This window comes from Netta rufina (genome assembly GCF_964035555.1).
Source record: "Netta rufina genome assembly, chromosome: 18".
NCBI classification, from domain to species: Eukaryota; Metazoa; Chordata; class Aves; order Anseriformes; family Anatidae; genus Netta; species Netta rufina.
In genome coordinates, this window is record NC_140142.1 from 5,558,182 (window position 1) to 5,575,427 (window position 17,246).

General features: G+C 49.7%; 1 pseudogene across 1 annotated transcript; it reads left to right on the plus strand.

The window, feature by feature from the left end:
• The first annotated feature begins 2,416 nt into the window (after positions 1–2,416).
• On the plus strand, positions 2,417–3,376 carry LOC311216357 (olfactory receptor 14A16-like; annotated as a pseudogene). Its single transcript has one exon. The product of its transcript is annotated as an olfactory receptor 14A16-like (transcript).
• The last annotated feature ends 13,870 nt before the right edge of the window (positions 3,377–17,246 follow it).

The window sequence follows — 17,246 nt, forward strand, 5'->3', positions numbered from 1 at the left end:
GTGCAGATGGTATGGAATATAGGGTGGATATTGTCCATGTGTTGGCTGGGATAGACTTAATTTCCTTCTTATTAGATGATACAGTGTTGTATTTTGTATATAGGACACAGTTCCAGATAAAGTAACAGTATGCAAGAGAAGGAAGAAGAGAAAAGTAGAATCTGGCAGCCTTCTGTCCCCCACCCTTCACTGATTCTGTGCTGTAATTCCATTCAACTAGTTCCTGCTGTATAATCCAAACTGTCCTGCAAACTCGTGTTACTGTTATCTTGTGAGAAACAGCATAGTCAGGGTGAGCCATCTGCCTGCAGACATTAACAGCTGACAGAATGGAGCATCAGTGTGGGGCAACCTTGAGAAACTGTGGGAATTTGCCTACACAAACCTCCTGACATTTACAAGGAGAAGAGCCCAATCCTGCACCAGAGGAAGAGGAACCCCACACATGGAGGCAGACTGGGACCCTGCAGAGTGAGCAGTGTCCAGGAGGAGGAGGGCCTGGGCACCACGAGGGATGCCATATGAGCAGTGGTGCCTGCTCAGCAGGAATCAGGCCAGCTTCCTACAGAGCTCCCTTCTGAGGAGCAGGAACACCAAGAAGATCTGAGTTATCAGACAGCTCAGATCAAATGTGACACTACCCACAGAAGGGTCTGCATCTGGCAGTGGAAGATTAGGAAGTCCGGGAGTCTCTCAGACAGCCTGCTGTGGAGAGGAGTAATGGCTGTGGCAAGGCTGTAAGACCCATCAGGACTCAGGTCTTTGTGTCCATGGCTATGGCTGTTGTCACTGTCACTGAGGCCTAGGAGGAGACGGCTGATCGTTAAAGCACCAGGGCCTCATTGCCTCCTCACCCCCACCCATGAACCAGGCAGGGGTCGTACCATTCTCCTGCACTTGGCCATATACATCCCCATCTCCTACTGCCCCACAAAGAGCCCTGAGAAAGGTGTGAAGGGAAAGCATCTCCATTCCCAGAGGACAATGGTCAAGGCCTGGCCCTTGTGCTTGGTGACACACATCCAGTTTTCCTACACATCAGTGTCACCTTCACATTGCCTTTGTCTCCTTGTCCTCACTGCCTCCAGGGTTCTGCTCTAACGAGCTCCAAGGGAGGCTGTGTCAGTGCTGGCCCTCAGGGGGACACTGCAGGAAACTTGCCTCTGACTTGCACTTCTGGAGAGATGTCTTCAATTGTCTCTGAGTGCCTGAGGTTTGTGGGCTCATCAGCAAAGCCCCCAGAGGGGTGATTGCAGTGCCTTGGGCTGGTCCTGTGCTGCTGAGCTGGGCCGGCCTCGTGGGACAGAGAGAGCTCGTGGCAAGAGGGCCTTGGTGCAGAGAGACAGCTGTGGCCAGGAGCAGCTCCTCTGCACAGCGCAGCAGGGCTGGGGGCTCTGACTGCAGCTGACACACATTGAGAGAAGGAGAGAGGGCTTGGAGGCACTGAGGAGTGCAACAACAGAGGACAGCGTGTGGCAGGACACATCTGCAGGCTTTTGACACCGTGAGGCTCTGGCAGCAGGGCCATGCAGGTGGGGTTGCCAGAGGGGTCTTCTACAGCTGGCACATCTGATGGCTGATAGCATCTGTCAGGGTCGGTCTCACTCTTTTGGTAATTTGGACTAGGAGAAACTTTAGAGAATGGCATTTATGAATGGGCATTTCAGGAGGAAGACTGAGGCTCGCTTAGTCTGAGGAGAAAGGCTTTTTTGGATTCAGTGCCCTAAGTGCCAAATTCTTGCAGTGGAGGGGAATCTGAGTGATTGTAAGCACACAGCTTGTGGTCTGGGGTCTCTTAGCATGGACAGGGAAGAGATGTGGGGACAGAGAACCAGTTCCCAGCAGGGCTATAGGCAGGCAGTGAGAGGGAGCTGCTGACAGAAATGCTGTTTGAGGGAGGGCTCAGGCACCTCCCTGGGACAATCGCTGCTCTTCTCTCCCACCAGCACAGGGCAGCTGAGACCAGAATGGATGGACAGACTGGCTGTGCTCTCTGAAGTACACTCTGCACTAGAGGAATGGTATCTATGACTCTGAGGATCCACAAGGCTTTGCTTGTAGTGCAGCAGGAACGACAGCATAGAAAAAAAAAAATTGCCACAGCCCTTCTCTGCCATTAGGTGATTTGGGAGTAAAAATTTCTTCATATGAAGAGTTAAACTGATCTGACAATACCCCATGCTCCTCTTTACTTTTTTTTTTTTTTTTATAGGTAGGGACTGTTAACTACACTGCCTACAGAAGAGTCCCCTGTTCCCACGGACTACTTTAGGCAGCATCCGTCAGGGCTCATGAAATGAACATGCCGAATGTCTGCTTAAAAGGCCGATATTGAATCAGATATCAACAGATAGTTGTGTTGTATTTTCTTACTGCCTTTTCCCTCCTTGTAGAACCCCATGGCCAGAACCAGCAAATGCCCAACATCAGCTCTGTGAGCGAGTTCCTGCTGCTGCCATTCGCAGACACGCGCGAGCTGCAGCTCCTGCACTTCGCGCTCTTCCTGGGCATCTACCTGGCTGCCCTCCTGGGCAACGGCCTCATCCTCAGTGCCGTAGCCTGCCACCACCGCCTCCACACCCCCATGTACTTCTTCCTCCTCAACCTCGCCCTCCTCGACTTGGGCTGCATCTCCACCACTCTGCCCAAAGCCATGGCCAATGCCCTCTGGGACAACAGGGCCATCTCCTATCAAGGATGTGCTGCATAGGTCTTTCTCTTTGTCTTCTTGATTGTATCAGAATTTTATCTTCTCACTGTCATGGCCTACGACCGCTATGTTGCCATCTGCAAGCCCCTGCACTACGGGAGCCTCCTGGGCAGCAGAGCTTGTGCCCAGATGGCAGCAGCTGCCTGGGGCAGTGGCTTTCTCAATGCTGTCCTGCACACGGCCAACACATTTTCCCTGCCCCTCTGCCACGGCAATGTTTTGGACCAGTTCTTCTGTGAAATCCCCCAGATCCTCAAGCTCTCCTGCTCAGATGCCTACTTCAGGGAAGTTGGGCCAGTTGTGTTTAGTTTTTCTTTAGCATTTGGTTGTTTTGCTTTCATTGTGCTGTCCTATGTGCAGATCTTCAGGGCAGTGCTGAGGATGCCCTCTTCTCAGGGCCGGCACAAAGCCTTCTCCACGTGCCTCCCTCACCTGGCTGTTGTCTCCCTGATGGTCAGCACTGGCATGTTTGCCTACCTGAAGCCCCCCTCCATCTCCTCCCCACATCTAAATCTGGTGGTGGCTGTTCTGTACTCCATGGTACCTCCAGCACTGAACCCCCTCATCTACAGCATGAGGAATAAGGAGCTCAAGGAGGCACTGAGGATGTTATTGCAATATTCAGTATTTCAACGAGGAACCGATCTTCTGCATGTGACTCCCTGAAGTATACCTGGACAAGGCAGAAACACCTTTGTTCACATATTTCAAAAACTGTTCATTCTTTTCAATATTATTCCCATATGCTATATATGTCTTTATACTTTTATTTTATAAATTTAATATATTTTTCTTCTTCTGTGTCCTTCTACCTTTTCTTCTAAGCCAAAGACTTCATGTAGAGGTGCTGCTAAGCTCTTTGTAACTAACTAAATAAAGGAACCAGCAGGTAGGCAGTTTCTGTGGATCTCATTTCTCATCCACTCTTCTCAGGTACAGCAGTGGTTGTGGGATGAAGATCCCTGCTGCAACGTGGTGGAAAACCCTGGTGTTGTTTGGGGCTGCCCTTTTCTGCCCTGGCAGGCACTCCTTGCCTGCAGCCTTTGAGTAAGGGTTGCCACTTTCTTGGACCCACAAACACTGACATCAGCAAGACATGGGCGTTTTAGTGCTGGTCTCACTTCTCTTCCACACTGCTGTCTTGTAGCACCACTGAATCAGAACTGGCCTTCCAGCTAACACCCCTAGGAGTACGGCTTTCAAAAGTGAGCTGGAAGAAGCATTGAGGAAGCAGCCTGATCTGATGTGAAAGTTCTCCCTGCTCAGAGCAGATCTTAGCACTGGAAACCTCCAGAACTCCCTTCTGGCTCTAATCCTGAAGGAAAGAAGGGCAGGACAGGGAGATAGGGGGAGGAAATACTGTGGTGGGTTGAGGTATTGCTGACATATGTAGTCCTTGCTCTACATTGTCCTCAGGGTTACATCATGAATGAGTTCATCCCCAAAAGATTCTCTGCACCATGAGCACCCGGTGTCCAGCTGGTTTGGAAATACTGCAGAGACGTTCTTCTGATGCTTGTGTAACCAGATTGGTGATGGCAGGAAAAGACTGTTCCTTCACTAGTGATCAACTTTCTTCTTCATGTTAGGCCACAACTGAACATCCCTCACAATTCTTAGAGTGTTTGCTTTATCTCAGGGATGAACTGCATTAGGTCTCCTTGATTAGTCTGAGGCACAATGCAATACTTTTTCCCTTCTGCCACTCCAGCACAAAACCTCTGAGTATTTTTTCCACATTGACCTGATGGGGCATTTCACATTTTTTACTTTCATATCCCTGATGGAAGGGGATGATTCCCAAACTAGGATACGCAGATGGGTTCTGCTTCAGCCATTTGAGGTGTCCTGTTCTTGAGTATTTCCGCCTGAGTTTTGCCACAACTCCTGCACTGTAATGCATCCCTTGTCTGGCATCACCCTGTCCCCTGTACTGTCGGATGACTGTGCTGTGGTGGGATGTGTTTCCAGTGGTTCGTCTACCAGACACTGTAAAGAATACTATAAGCAGGACTAGAGGGGTTCTGCTTCCAGCCATGGGGAGGCGGGGAAGAAAGGAACAATCGGGTTTACTGGACTGGGTATAGTTAATGGCCTGGTACATCACACCCACAAATGTATCAGGCTCTACTGATACATCAGTACTCACCGGTGCACAGAGTACCCTAATGCCATCAAGCTAGAAAGAGGTAGAACCCACCTGTATTTCTGGAGTGACAGGGGGAACCCAATACATAACTGTACTGGAGGCTGAGGTGAGTCTAACTGGGAAGGAATGGCAAAACCACCTCATTGGGACTGGCCCGGAGGCTATGTGCATCCTTGGCACAGACTGCATCAGGAGAGGGAATTCAGAGTTCCAAGAGGGCACCACCGGTGGGGCTTTGGCAGAGCTGCCTTGGAGACAAAGGACATGAAACAGTTGTCTACCTTGCTTGGCCTTCCACAGAATCCTTCTGTTGGGGGTTTGCTGAGGGTTGAAGAACAGCAGGTGCCAATGGCTACCATGGTGGTGTACCTGAGGCAGCGTCACGCTAACTGAGACTCCCTGATTGCCATCCAAGAGCTGGGTCATCGACTGGAGAGCCAAGGTGTAGATGTAGAGCTTGGGAGCGTGCTTTAGTGATGGACTTGTCAGCACTAAGGTAAAGTTGCCTGAACTGGGTGACACGTCCCAGAGTAGTTTCAGGCACATTGCAATTCTTTTTGCATCTATTGCACAGGAAGTAGGACTTTGCCCTACTCTATTGACCGGACAGCTCTTTTCACTCTACCCAATGTAGGTTTCTGTGTCTGGAAGGGGACAATTTCCCCAATGAGGCCAAGATCATGGGTACAGCTACAGCCAATAATGATATATTTTCTTTATTTTTCACCCTGAGTTTTCCACAGATGACCCAAGATAGTCCATGGATGTCCAGGTGTGTACTGAGATTCTGGCTGAATTTCTCAGGATCCAATGGTCATTTCAATCTTTATTTTATTTTATTTTATTTTATTTTATTTTATTTTATTTTATTTTATTTTATTTTATTTTAATTTTATTTTATTTTATTTTATTTTATTTTATTTTATTTTATTTTATTTTATTTTATTTTATTTTATTTTGTTATTTATTTTCTGAAGGCACCCCTGACTTATCTTATAAGGGTTTCATACGCTGGGCTGGGCTGGAGTTACAGGGACGAAGACCATTGTTGGCAGTGGAGGTGTCAGACCAGGAGGCTCTGCTTTTCCTTCGTATGGAGGTCTGCAAAGAAGTCACCCTGGATGAATAGCAATAGGAGAATGATTGTCAAAACTGAAATGCAGAAAAATTCAGCCTTTGAAATAAAAAAGTCTTTTTATTAGGTGTTCTTTGAAATCTTCTTCCTTAGCTACATCTTGCAAGCTCTGCAATTAGCTGCACAAGGGGTGAAGGCTTGAAGACAACTATGGAAGAGATGTTAGGAGTTTCTGCATTTTAATGAGTTCCATGGTGTATTGTAGTGCTGTCTATGAAGCTCAGTTACTGAGAGGAGAACGATGCAACTGCTAGAGAAAGTAAAGTCAGAAGGAAAAGCTGAGGTGACTTGGAGTATTAATGGGCCCCACTGAGGGCTGTTACTATCAAAGCCTCCCCAGGGGCTAGTTAAGGCAGATAATTGGAGGCCATGATTACAGACAGGCAAAGCACTGTGCTAAGAAAAGTCTTGGTTGGTTCTTGGCTACACACAGCCAAGCCTTGTGCCTCCTGCTGCCCACTCATGGACTCAAGCAGAAGGGACAGGACAACCCATGTTGGGGCCTTCTTTCTGCCTGGGTCCTCCTGGCTCTGGAGGCAGAGGGGATCCCCCAGTCAGCATGCCAAGCAGGTGCCTTCTGCTGGCCTAGCAGGGCCACTGCCAGATGTCAGCCCAAAAGTGCAGCTCCCAGGGAGAAGGCAAGGGAGACCTGCCACCTGCAGACACAAGTGACCTCACAGTCCCTTTGTGTGACACATTCCTGCTGCTGCCCTATCAAGGGCAGAGACAGAAGTGACCTCACTGTCCCTGCCACAGTCACATTCCTCCTGCTGGGGCAGGAGATCCTGAGGCAGAACTGAGCTCTTCAGAGCATTCCCACCCATCTCCTCCTTGTGGCCCACAAGCTGGTCAGATCCATGGCCTCTCACATTCAGCTTTGACTGCCATGTGACTGCAGAGCAACCTCATGATTCATACCCTGCCCCATGGGCCTAGCACCTTAAGTGCATGGGATAAGGGCCAAGCACCTTAAGTGCTTAAGAGTAGGGTTAGCAAAAGGGTTGGATGTGAAGAAGTTAATGCAAAGGAACCGTGACTTTGGGTGTTAGGCTTTCATGTATGAGATTAGGGACTAGGGCTCAGCTTTCTGTGACAGAGATTAATCAAACACATAGTGGAAGGGTTTGGTGTTCGGCTTGTGGTGTCAGGTCTGTGGTTAGGGTATGTACAAGTTCTTTGGTTTAGGATTTTATTTAGGTCTGCAAGAAATCTAGGGCTAAATAGAGTGTGTTCATCGTAGCGTTAAGGGCAGGGATCAGGCTGAAGAAGAGAGTAAGGGTGATGTAATGGGGCTGTGGAGTAGTTTTGGCTTCAAGGGATCTGTTGGTCAAATATTAGAGCAGTGGATTCATGTCAAAGTGTGAAGTAGCATTAGCTCTATGGACTAACGTTACAGGTTAAAATAGGGCAAGGGCCTCACATGACTGCTTTAAGTCTGCTTTATGGTAGGATCAACATTACCTGAACATTCTTACCTCTGCAAAATCATTAGCTTCTGCTGTCCACGCTCCTTTGCCCTCCCACAAATCTCACATCTCTGTTGGCCAGGCTTCTCCTGACTTCCCCATATCAGTCATCTTCTTAGGGGAAGTTTGGAGAACCAGCATGGAGAAGGAGAGAAACATCTGTAGGAGCACCCTGCACAATGTGCCCAGCAGTTCTGCAACACCACAGAAGCAGACCTGAAGGATGAGTTTAGGCAAAAGCTGATACCTCTGACATGACAACTCCTATCCAAGACCTCTTCCTCTGTGGGGCCTACCAGGTACTTAGAAAGAGGGGATCTCACAAACTGCAGAGCAGGTGCATCTGCTGGCCTGCCATGAAGACCAGCAGATGTGAGCCTAAAGGCACAGATCCCAGCCAGAAGTCAAGGGTTAAGCTGTTGGCTACTTCAGAAAGAAGTCAACTCACAGCCACTTAACAGCCATTAGCTTCCTACTGGGCTGACAGCTTCTGAGGCACCTCTGCCTTCATAATACCAGACCTACAAAACACTCCCTTTTTGGGCCAGGACCTGCCAAGCTAGAAGTGAGCTGGTTTTCATCCTTCAAGCCTGCTGGGCTCCCAGCCTTTCTGACACTCAGGAGCCAGTCCTGTGCCAGTCCTGTGAGGTGCTAGGGCAGGAGGGACCTTGCAGACAATGTTCCAGCCCCGTGCCTGTTGGCGGTCTGTCAGTTCCTTGTGCACAGTGAAGATCACACTCACATCCAGAAGTCTGAAGCTGGCCTAGATGACACTCAGGGGAAGCGCCCTCGCAGCCGCAGCCCCAGCCCCAGCCCCAGCCCCAGCCGGTGGTGCTGCTCTGCAGAGTGAGGGGGCTGTGGTGCCCGGGGCATGGGGGAACTCTGCAGGGCTGTGTTGGGCAGGCTGGGAGGCAGACCCAGCTCATGGGGTCACTGCCATTGCCCCAGGGCTGCAAGGAATCACTCGCCAGGCTCCTTTGCTGGGGCTGCTGTGTGCCCTGGGGCTGCCGAGTTCTCCCCTGCCTGCTCACACCAGACTGAGCACTTCAGCTCTGCTCAGTCCACCTCGGACAGGCTCATGCTCTGCGGGCTACATTCATTTCTGGTCCCTGGGCTCACAAATCCCCATCAATGAGCCTTGCAAAAGATCTGTTGCAGCCCTGGGGCAATGGCAGTGACATTTCCTTGTTTCTCACATCCTTCACCCAAGCCTTTCTCCTGACCCTCCCCACTGCCCAGCACTGCCTCTCAGGTGGCACTCGGTGACCCTTCAGAAGGGCCTTTGGGCTTCCTCAATTGTCCTGGTGCTTATTAGCACCTTCCTGGCTCCTTCCCAAGCTTAGAGGGGGCCTTCTTGTCCATCAGGGGCACTGCACTGGTTCTGGCTTGGACAAAGTTACTGTCTGCAGACCACCCCCTGTGGTGCTGTGTTTCTGATACGTGACCAGAGCAGTGTTGGTCACCCATGGCTGTAGTCTCTGTCCCTGAGCAGTGCTGGCACAGCGTCAAGGCCTTCTCTGCTTCTCACTCTACCCCAGGAGTTAGTTGGCTGCAGGTGGGCAAGAGGCTGGGAGGGGAACCTGCAGTGACAGCTGGCCCAGCCTGAGCAGTCTGAGCTGCCCATGCACTCCTCAGATTCACCTTGTTTGTTACCTGAAACGACCTTGCACAGTCATTTTATGAGGTTCTAATCACTACCCACTGATCACCTTGTCCCTGGAGATCCTCTGACATCTCCTGGAAGCTCTCCAGGCTGGCTTCGGCCATCAGCCCCACTGCAGGGGGTGCAGTCTCATGCTGATGAGTCCAACACCAGTTGTCATCTGCTTGGGCAAGTGCCCCCATAAAGGGAGCTCTTAGTGCTGCCCTTGTTTCCCCACAAACCACCCTGGGACTTTCATTCTGAGTCCTGCATTCCATGAAGATCCCCAGAAAACAGAAGAGCAGGGAGCAACCTCTTAGCTCTATTCCCAATAGCACATTTGAAAGAGGTGTCCAGACTTCTGGGTTTGCCCTGAGCAAGACCCTTTTATTACTGTGGTGCTAGCAGGGAGACAGATGTGACTCGGGGCTGCACAGTGCCTGCTGCTGCCTGCAGCCACAGGGATGCCACTGCAGGGACAACAGGACTGTCACCAAGGTACATGAGATCTGATGGCTTATCCATAAAAAAGAGCACAGGATAAAAATGTGGAGACCTAAAGAGAGCAGCAGGGAAAAGGCCACATCATGCTGCTGGCCATGGCCATGGCTCCAGGGAAGCAGCAGCACCGACCCGAAGGCAGCAGAGAGGCAGAGCCCAGCGGGCAGTGAGGGTCAGCCCCGAGGGCCACCATGGGCTGCTCCTGCATGTGTCAGCTGGGCTCTTGGCCCTGAGCCCCTCCTGCGTGCTGGGGCTGCTCCCCCAGCTCCAGAGAAGATGGGAAGAGAGGGATACTGAGACCATTGAATTTATTCTGTCTTCTTTATTGTCTATACCTACAGAGGAAGCCTAGTTCAATAGGTGGAATGGAAGATGTAGTCAAAGTAAAAAAATTACTAAATAAATTAAAGCAATATCAAAAGTTATGAAAATAATAAATAATAATAAAAAAAATGATATGAAAATCTCTTATGTCAGTTTCTCAAATAGAATTGTAGCGTTTAGAGGATTATTATTATTATTACAATATGATAATAATACTAAGTATAAAAATGGTATGATACAAATCACAGTAATGTTAACAACACTGATGCTTAAGAAGCACATAGAGAAACAATTTCCTCACTGCAACCTGGAGCTCCTGGTTCCTCATGCTGTAGATGAGGGTGTTCACTGCTGGAGGTACCACTGAGTACAGAAGTGACACCACCAAGTCCAGAGATGAGGAAGAGATGGAAGCAGGCTTCAGGTAGGCAAACATGGAAGTGCTGAGAAAGAGGAAGACCATGGCCAGGTGTGGGAGGCACGTGGAAAAGGCTTTGTGCCGGCCCTGTTCAGAGGGTATCCTCAGCACTGTCCTGAAGATCTCCACATAAGACAACACAATGAAAACAAAAGAACCAAAGGCTAAAGAAAAACTAAACACAAGTGCCCAAACTTCCCTGAGGTAGGCATCTGAGCAGGAGAGCTTGAGGATGTGGGGGATTTCACAGAAGAACTGGTCCACAGCATTGCCTCGGCAGAGGGGCACTGAAAATGTAGTGGCTGTGTGCAGGACAGCATTGAGAAGGCCACTGCCCCAGGCAGCTGCTGCCATCTGGGCACAAGCTCTGCTGCCCACGAGGCTCCCGTAGTGCAGGGGCTTGCAGATGGCAACGTAGCGGTCATAGGCCATGACGGTGAGAAGGGAAAATTCTGAGCCAAAGAAGAAGACAAAAAAGAGAACTTGAGCAGCACATCCTTGATAGGAGATGTCTCTGGTGTCCCAGAGGGCATTGGCCATGGCTTTGGGCAGAGAGGCTGACCTGCCACCTCCAGACACAAGTGACCTCACAGTCCCTTTCTATGACACGTTCCTGCTGCTGCCCTATCAAGTGCAGAGACAGAAGTGACCTCACAGTCACATTCCTCCTGCTGGGTCAGGACATCCTGAGGTAGGGCTGACCTCTCTCTAGTCCTTTAGGGACTAGGGCTCACCATTCTAGGTTAGAGGAAAAACACAGGTTTAATGGGAATCTTTAGTGTTCTTCTGTGCATATCAGGTCTGTCATAAGCATATGGGCAAACCCTGTGGTTTAGGGAATTTTAAGGCCTGCCAACAACTTCTCTAGGGCTAAATAGTGCATTTTAATGTTAGTGTTTAGGGTAGGGATTGGGGTAAGCAGGAGTGTAAAGGGAAGGGAAGGGTAAGGGAAAGGGGCTAAGGGCTGTGTTTTGCTTCAATGCATACTTTGAGTAGTGGATTCCTCTCAGAGAGGTCGAGTAGTGTTTAGTATTTAGTAGCATTTAGTTTTAAGGATTAAAATTACTGGTTCAAATAAGGTGACGGCAATACATGACTGTTTTAAATCAGTGTTAGTGTAGCATCTAGCATCTACAGTCTCTTGTCCAAGCTGCTCCAGACTGTGCCATATTTTATTGGGATCAGCTTTCTGATGACATTTAACATCTCAGTGTATCTGTCTCATCGCTGTTGGCTACCCCATTCCTGAGAAGGAAGTCGCATTGTAGTCAGGAGGGAAAAGGACCCATGGGTCTTTAGGAGCATCCTGCACAATGTGCCCATCAGCTTTGCACCTCCACAAAATCATGCTTCCTGCCTACAAGTTTTGTTTCCCAAGTGGCATCTATGAAGCCAGGGTTCCTTTTCCCAGGCCCTCTCACATGTTTCAGTTTTGGGTGTGCAGGGATGGGATAAGGAAAGTTAAGGCACAGATGGAATTGATGTTCTCAAGGGATGCAAGGAATAATAGGAAGGGATTCTACAGATTCACTGCTCATAAAAGAAAGGCCAAGGAGGGTGTACGCCTTGTGACGGATGAGAATGACAGACATGGAGAAGGCTGAGGGACTCAACAACATTGTTGCCTCAGTCTTCTCTGCCAGTCAGGCTTCCCAAGTCTTTCATTTCCCTGAACCCACGGATGGAGGCTGGGGGTGCAAAGTCCTACCCACTCTAAGTGAAGAGCATGTTTGAGACCACCTGAAGAAACTCAACAAATACAAGTCTATGGGGCCTGATGACGTGCATCCCAGGGTCCTGAGGGAACTGGCTGATGTAGTTGCCAAGCATCTCCCCATCATATTTGAAGAGTCCTGGCGGTTGGGTGAAGTCCCTGGTGACCTGAAAAAGGAAAACATCACTCCCATTTTTAAAAAGGGTAGAAATGAGAAGCCGTAGAACTATTGAATGCTGAGCCTCACCTCTGTGTCTGGCAAGATCATGGAAAAGATCCTCCTGGTATCAATGTCAAGGCACATGCAAGACAAAGAGGTGATCTCACACAGCCAGCATGGCTTCACCAAAGGATAAATCTTGCCTGACCAGTGTGCTGGCTTTCTACAATGGAGTGACCACATCAGACAACAAGGGAAGACCGACCAATGTCGTCTACTTGGACTTCTGTAAGACCATTGCTATGGTCCCACATGACATCCTGATCTCCAAATTAGAGAGATATGCATTTGATGGGTGAACCATTCAGTGGGTAAGGAGTTGGCCTGAAGGTCACATGCAGGGAGTGGTGCTCAATGGCTCTATGTCCAAGTGGAGGCTGGTGATGAGTCTTGTACCTCAGGGGTCTGTCCTCAGACCCGTATTGTTTAATATTATTACTGATGACATAGACAGTGGGGTCGAGTGCACCCTCAGCAAGTGTGCATATGACACCAAGCTGAGAGGTGTAGTTGATGCAACAGAGGAAGGGATTCCTGTGCAAAGGGCTCTGGGCAATCTGTTCTCCTGGGGGGCATCCCTGCTTATGGCCAGAGGGCTGGCAATAGGTGATCTTTAAAGTCCCTTGCCATTCTCTGATTCTATAGTCTCATGAGCTATACCTCAAGCATGACTCCCATGCCATCAGCCTTCCTGTGGTCTCTCACCTGACCAGAACAGAAGGTGCCTCACCACCATCTTCAATGCTTTGAGCATGGTTCTGGCCTTTACGGTCCCTATCTGTGCCACATTACTCCTGCTGGTCCGTCAGATCCAGAGACAGAAGTGACCTCCCAGCCTCCTTCACAGCCATGTGCCTCCTGCAGGCCCAGCACATCCTGAGGCACACCTGACCTCATCCCAGCATTCCCAGCCAGCTCCTCCTTGTGACCTCGGATCTGATCACATACCTGTCACCTCACATGCCTCTTCCAATGCCATGCGACTGCTGCAGGACCTCGCAGTCCCTGCCCTGCCCCAAGGGGACAAACAGCTGAAGTAAGGGGTAGGAGTGGGGTTGAAGCTGAGATGTGCTGTGTGCATGGTGGAGAGCTTAGGGAATTAGGTGTTCAGAGTAACATTTAGGGATTAGAGGTCACCTTCTAGGGTTAAGGGAATGGTAGGGCTTTGAGGGAAGGATTGGTGTTCTTCTCAAGATGCCTGCTCAATTTATAGGGGAAGATCAAGCTTTGGAGATTGGAGATTTGTTTAGTTCTTGACTGGGGGCTAGGGTGAAGGCTGGCGTTATAATCCTTGGTTAGGCTTAATCATCCTTTTGCTCAGCCTTCTAGTAGAAGGGTTTGATATCTGCCTTTTCTAAGTCCTCAGGAATGACTTTGATCTATTTGTCCTTTCCAAGGTCTTTGAGATAGGTCTTATGACGATGTCAGCAGCTGCACCAGCACCTCTCTCACCCTTCTGAAACCAACTCTAAGCAAACTGAGGACTGGCCAGGGGGATGGTGAAATTTTGGGAAAGGGCTTAGTTAAAATCTCTGAGGAGAGCCTTTATGAGCTTCACATGGTCAATGATGGCAGTATCATAGACAATCATAGAAACATGGGATCATAGAATCATAGAATGGTTTGGCTTGGAGGGGATCTAAAGATCTTCTTGTTCCACGCCCCCTGCTGTGGGCAGGGACACTTCGCACTAGACCAGGTTCCTCAAAACTCATTCCAACCTGTCCTTGAACACTTCCAGGGATGGGACGTTCACAGCTTTTCCAGAAAACATGTAACAGCGCCTCATCATCCTCAGAGGAAAGAATTTCTTCCATACATGTAATTTAAACCTACCCTCTTCTAGTTTAATATCATTTCTCCTTGTCCCATCACTACACCAACAAAGACTGTCTCCCCAGCTTTCCTGTAGGTCCTCTCTAAGCACTGGAAGGTTGCTCTAAGGTTTCTCCGGTGCTGAGTAGTACCATTTCTCTCAGCACGCCTTCATAGCAGAAGTGCTCTAGCCCCTTGATCGCCTTTGTGGCCCTCCTCTGGACCTCTTCAAATAATTCCATGTACTCAAACTGTCGCGTTAAACCACAGAAGTCTTTTTGGCACCCAGTGTGGGGCACAAAGTGTTGAGATAAGGACAGATCTTACCACAGAGTGCTAAAGTTAAATTGTTATAAGCATTAGACCAGTTTAATAGTTGCTGATCACAAGGTCGACATTTTGGATCTCAGGTCTGTTGGGCTTGTTTTCAGAAATGTGTTGTATAGCACATTACTTACTGCACGTGTTCCCATTGTGCTCTTTATCATTTCTGGGTCTGGTATAAAGTTATTTTGCTATGTTGTGTAACACTGGCTTATGAATCTATAAAATTACTGGTCATGTGACAAATCTGTTCTTTGTACTGAGCATTGCCATCACCTCCATACCTCAGGAACCATCACTCAGAAACTATTAAGAATTACACTCTTGACCTTTTTGCTTTAGGGAGCCAATCCATGAGGAGAAATGGGAGAGACACTTCTCCACTTATGCACTCTCTCTTTCTCCTTCACCTCCCCTTTCTCCTCCAGGCTAATTACACTAGCTCTACAAAGCTTTGGATATCCATGGGATGGACCTACTGTGATGTTTCCTGAATGTGTTTCAACTTTTGTTTAAGGATAAACAACTCCTTAAGAATGCCCTCCGGAGACCTGCCCCAAGGCCGGAGAGTTAGGAGTGGCAGGGAGCATGGGAGGATCTGGGCAGGCACCTAGAGCAGTGGGCACCTCCGGTGCTTTGGAACTTCCCCCCTGAGCACGTGCAGAATCCTTAAAAACTGCAGAAGTGCTTGAAAAGGAGGGGTTATCACCTTGGCAATTCCAAAGGGAATTCCAAAGGGAGCCTCAGTCAGTGCCGCTCCAAGCCCTGGGACAGGCCCTGCAGCTACTCCAACACCTCTGACATGTCCCGCAGCCACTCCAGCCTCTGTGACAGACCCCAGGTCTAGTCTGGGGCCTAGACCAGACCCCCCAGGTCTGCTCTTGCTAGGCCAGAACACCAACCTTTGCCAGGATCCATTGCCTCTACATGCAGGAGAAAACAATGGGTGTGAAAATCAGGCTCATAAGAATGGAAAAGAACTACTGCCCAGAAAAGAAAGGAGGGAGAAGAATGTTGATCTATGAAACCTTGACATAAACTTCCCCATGAGAGGGTACTTCCAAGATCCAAAAGGGTACAGGTGGGGTTTTGGGATAGCTGTCTTGGGGACAGAGGATATTAAAGAGTTGTCTCCCTCGCCCAGTCCCTAGGAGGACCCTTCCATTTCCACAGTGGTTGAAGGTCAAAGAAGAGCAGGTGCAGATGGTTAATGCAATGTTCTACCAGTTGGGGACAGGCTGGACATCAGTCAGTAATGAGCAATTGCACTGTGTATAGCTTGCTTTGAACATAACAATAATAGTAATAAAAATAATTACTATTATTATTATTATTTCTCTTCCCTTTTGGTCTTTCAAATCGCCCTTACTTCAATACATAAGCATGTGGGGGCGTTGGTGTGAGGCAACCACTGTGTGGTGCTGAGCTGCCCACCAGGTTAAAGCACATCATGTTTGACAATCACACTCTAACAGGACAAATAACATTTCTAAAAGTCATCTCCCCTGTGTTCAGAGAAGGCCAGTCGGTGATGAATTCAGTCTCCCTCAATGAGCACACTCCTGCAGAGACCCTGCTGCCTTGGGGAGCTGTCAGCCCTGAGGCCTTGGGGACACCTCAAGGGAGCCCAAGGGCACAGAGCAAGCGATGTCATGGTCGGGTGCTGTGTTGCTGAGCTGTGCTGGGCTCCTGGGCCCAAGGGGAGCTCCTGACAAGTGCTGCAGAGAGACAGCTGTGCCCAGGAGCAGTTCCTCTGCACAGCGCAGCAGGGCTGGGGGCTCTGACCGCAGCTGGCACACAGAGAGGAGAGAAGGAGAGAGGGCTTGGAGGCACTGAGGAGCGCAACAACAGAGGGCAGCGTGTGGCAGGACACATCTGCAGGCTCTTGACACCGTGAGGCTCTGGCAGCAGGGCACTGCAGGTGGGGTTGCCAGAGGGGTCTTCTACAGCTGGCACATCTGATGGCTGATAGCATCTGTGAGGATGGCTTTTACTCTACATTTAATGTGGAATAGGATGTGCTATACACAATGGCATTTATAAAAGGGCATTTCCAGAGGAAAACTGAGGCTTGGTTAATCTGAAGAGGAAGGCTTTTTTAGTTTCTGTGCTTTCCGAATCTTGCAGTGCAGTGGAAGCATGGATGGGGTCTGTGAGCATGGACAGGGAGATGTGGGGACATAGAACCATCTCCAAGCAGAGAAATAGGAAGGCAGCAGGGACTTGGGCAGGTGGTGAGAGGGAGCTGCTGCCACAAATGCTGTGCGAGGGAGGGCTCAGGCACCTACCTGCAACCCCCTGCACGGCAGGAGCATTCCCTGGGACACACCGTGCTCTCCTCTCCCTCCAGCACAGCCTCTGCCCTCAATCCCCCGGTGTCCCCAGCAGGAGCTGCCTCATCTGCAGGCAGATCTGCAGCACAGGAGGGTCTGCTGAGTGTCCGTCTGTCCCTCCCTGGCCTTGCCTCCCCTGGCAGCAGCATGCTGGCATTCCTCCTGGCTTCTCCAGCTGGCTGTGCTGCTGCTGGTCTTGTTCCCAGGCTGGCTGGGGATGGGGGTTTCACATGCCCATTCCATGAGCCCTAGGAGTGTTTGGCTGGAAGAGGAGTATGGGGACAGGATGAGGGGTCTGGAGATGGGCACTTTGTGCCTGGATTCCTCTACTCTCAGCAGTATTCAGGTTCTTCTCAGGTCAACCTCTGAGTACAACTTTCCTGCAACACTCACACGGTGGCTGAGACCAGTATTGATGGACAGATTATCTGTCCTCACTAAAGGACACTGCAGTATAGGGCCAGTCCCTTTTTCCCTTAGGATGCACAACATTTC